At 38.0% G+C, this 4,106-nt stretch overlaps 1 pseudogene; it reads right to left on the reverse strand.

The window, feature by feature from the left end:
* Positions 1-358: 358 nt before the first annotated feature.
* On the reverse strand, positions 359-973 carry LOC123461503 (annotated as a pseudogene).
* Between the last annotated feature and the right edge of the window lie 3,133 nt (positions 974-4,106).

The raw sequence follows: 4,106 nt of genomic DNA on the forward strand, positions 1-4,106 counted from the left end.
CAAGTGTACCCACTTATAAAAACAGAATGGCAGGAAGAGAGTAGGAAAGGAAAGTCAAAGGTAAAGGGCAGCATGGGAAAGGAATTTTCAAAAATAAAATTAACAAGATGAGTGCTCCAGAAGGGGGCTGTGAAAGGACATGGACCGAAGTCTGTTAGTCAAGTAATGATTCAACTTTTAAATTATTCTCTTGTTCTTTTTGTTGGGTGTTTTCTTTGTTCAAGTCTAAGTTTTGAAAACGCTGACCCTTTAACAAGAGCCAACAGGAAATACAGGATCCCTTCCCTCCCTGGCCTGCCTCTGCTGAAGCCACCACCACCTCTGCGGCTGGGTGCTGGAAGAGCCCCCGTGGGTGGACTCAGGGCGACAGGGCGGCCTCCTTCTGTGGTTGCTGGGCTTGCGGACGCTGCGGTATCTTTTGGCTTTCCTCGTCTCTAAAATGTTTTTCAACTATTTTGCGTACATGGCTCAGTGCACTCCCTCTTTGCCTTTACAGTTCTCCACTTGATATGGGGGTGTAATAACAACTTCTTCCATGACTACGATGTGTTTTTTTCTTGCCACTTACATTCTTTAATGGTCTTGTGAAAGGTCTGGAAGAGCTGCGGGCCCTCCAGGGAGACCCAGCGCTGATTGCACAGGCCTGGCTCAGCTTCTCCTTCTGCGTCCGCGCTTTGCTGGCAAGCTTACTAACATTGAGTGAAGCTGGGGGAGGAGGGGCTTCGGTTCGGTCATGAATTATTTCCACTTCTGAAACATACTGTAAGTTTATGAGCAGGGTGTCTGCATGGTTGGGCTTTCCACTGGAAGAGGGACATTTTAAAGCCAGCATTTTGGACTGGCAGTCGAAGGCTACCACCTCGCCCTGTCCCGCAGGGCATCTGGCTCCCCACGCTGCAGGACTCGCCCGCAGGAGCCGCGTCTTGGGAGAGCAGCCGAGGCGGCAGCGGGAGGCAGCGGGCGAAAGCCCCATGTTAATTTTAAATGACCCTCATTCTTTTCAAAATTTTATCCACAATGCCACAGTACATTTTTTAAAAATGTATACTTTTAAATTTTATTTATTTATTTTCAAGGAGAAAAGGAGAGGGGGGGTTGTGAATAAATTGGTGTGCCAGGGCCTCCAGCCACTGCACTTGAACTCCATGTGCATGCACCACTTTGTGGATCTTGTTGTGGGTGCATACTGGGAAATTGAACTCCCTTCATTAGGCAGACAATGCCACGATACATTTAACTTTCATTTTCCCTTAGGCTCTGCTACAGTGGAACAATTTCTCAGGCTTGGTATATGTTGTTGCTTAGTTTTTGTCATGACATTGGCAATTTTGAAACATACTCTTGAGATGTCTTCTAATTTGACTTTATGAATTATTATTAATTATTATTTTGTCTGACAATTAGATATTACCATGGCTTAGGATCTTCAGTGGAATCCCTCCAGGAAGGAGGAAAATGATAATAAGATGTGTGATGTGTCTATACAAAGTTTCTACTTAATAGAAAAAGAAAAACAGCAAGCATGCAGGAGCACTGATTTTTGTGTCAAGGGTACTCTTCACTAGTTTGATGAGTCCCCACTCTTTCCCCAGTAAACCAAGTAGGATTCACAAGGAGGAATGAGTGCACCACACCCCATACCACCCTGTGAACACTTTCCTCTCACTTGTGCCTACTCAGCTGTATTTAATCATTGAAGCTCTTTGTGAAGCACATACTTCTCCCCAGGCAGTGGCCTGGGCCTTGGCTTTCACACAAGGTCTTGGGGACTATGTCTTTGGATGTTTTTGCCCTGAAACGGTCAAACAACAGATTTTTCTGTCACAATCAGATGAATCCATTAAAATATATATATATTTTTAGTCTTTAGACTATTCTTTTTTGTAATGACAGTTGCAACAACCTCTAAACTTATCCTGGCTTTTCATGCTAACTTTTTAAAAAATGAAATGTAAAGAGATAGCAAGACCTTTCTCTCCATAAATTTCATATCTTATTCAAATTAAATAGTCTCTATTTAGTTCAAGAAAGAGCATTGTCAGATGCTGGAAACTCTACTTCTGGAAAACTGTCAATCAGTATTTAAGTACAAAGGTCAGAGGCATGGTTTACCTCACACTTGTTTTGATTGGACTTTGATGACATTCTAGAATTCACACACTTATTTTGTTCAGCACAGTTTAGGATATTTTCTCCATTATTTTTGACACTATTTTTTTTATTTCCCTATCACTTTCTTCTGCCCATGTGTAATTCCAACTAAATATATATATATACACATATTATACTACCTGATATTGACTCAGACAAGCAGAAACTCTCGATGTTACTCTTTTATCTAATTTGTCCAGCATGACTTGTTGAAGATGCAGTCTTTCCTCCAGTGTAGATTGTTGACTCTTCTGTCAAAGATCAAGTAGCTGCAGTTACATAGTTACTTGATCTAAGGGATGGGGCCTCAATTCCTTTCCATTGTTTTATATTCCTGTTTTTATGCCATTACCATGCTGTTTTTTTTTTTTTTTTTTTTTTTTTTTTTTTTTTTTTTTGTAAACTATGGCTTTGTAGTATAGCTTCAGATTGGGTATGGTTATATCTCCAGAGGTTTGCTGAATATATTTTTGTATATCTGAAACCTTCTGCCATTCCATAAGGTTTTTGAGATTTTTTTTTTCATATATTTGTGAGGAATGATGCTGGGATTTTTATTGGTGTGTTAAGTCTGTATAGTGCTTTTGCTAGAATTGCCATTTTCAAAATATTAATTGTACCTATTCAAGAACATGGGGGTTCTTTCCATGTACTCCTCAATGCTTTTCTTGATTTTTTTTTTTTTTACATTTTCATTATATAGGTCATTTTTATCCTTGGTTATTGTTATTCCATGGTATTTGACCTTTCTGGCTATTGATAATGTGGCACCCTTACTTATTTCTTTTGTTGTATATTTGACTTTTGTGTATAAGAAGGCAAGTGATTTTTTTGTGTAATTTTATATCCTACCACTTTGCTGAAGGAAATTATCACCTTAAGAAGTTTAATGGTAGGGTGTTTTGGGTCACTTAGGTATAGATCATTTCATCTGCCAATAGGGCTAGTTTGACTCTATCTTTCCCATTTGTATCCCACTTATATCTTTCTCCTGACATATTGCTTGGACTAGGACTAGTATTATGTTGAGTAGCAGTAGTGAGAGTGGGCCCACCTGTCTTGTCCCCTAATCTTAATGGGAAATCCTTGAGTTTTTCTTCATTAAATATGATTTAGGCTTTAGGTGCATTATATGTAGCCTTATTATGTTGAGATATATATACTCTCCATTACTAGTCTCTAGCATTTTGTTCATAAAGTAATGTTGTATTTTGTTGACTGTCTTCTGTGCATCTAATGAAATAATTATGTGGTTCCTATGGTTATTTATGTGGTGTGTTATATTAATTAATTTCCATATGTTGAACCATTCTTGCATCTCTAGGATGAACTTTGCTTGATCACTGTGTATAATGCTTTTCATGTGTTGTTGAATTCAGTTTGTGAGGATTTTGTTCAGGATTTTTGCATCTAAATTTATAAGACATATACATCTCTAGTTTTCTTTTCTTGTATCTCTGTCTGGTTTGGGGATTAGTGTGATGGTAGTTTCATAGAAGGATTTAAGAAGTATTCTTTGTTCTCCAATTATGTAATAAAGCTTGATAAGTAGTTTCAGTTCTACAATGTAAGTTTAGTAGAATTTGGCTGAGGTCAAATAAATCAAGTCCTGGAATTTCCTTTGGGGATGTTTTTGAGTATATTTTCAGTTTTATGGATTTGACAGGTTTGTTTAAGAGATATTTCCAGGTAGGGTCTCTAGCCCAGGGTGACCTGGAATTCAATATGTAATCTCTGGCTGGCCTCAAAATCACAATGATCTTCCTATCTCAACCTCCTGAGTGCTAGAATTAAATCTTTGTGCCACTAAGCCTGACTTAAGCATGTTTTTAATTTGCAGATAATATATTTTATTGCAATAAAATAATGAAGATACTAGGAACATTTATTTTCTGTAAGCTAACATCCACAAGTAAAATATATTTTTGCAGGTAATATTAGAACATTTTTCTATG

Source organism: Jaculus jaculus, chromosome 6 (assembly GCF_020740685.1).
Source record: "Jaculus jaculus isolate mJacJac1 chromosome 6, mJacJac1.mat.Y.cur, whole genome shotgun sequence".
NCBI lineage: Eukaryota > Metazoa > Chordata > Mammalia > Rodentia > Dipodidae > Jaculus > Jaculus jaculus.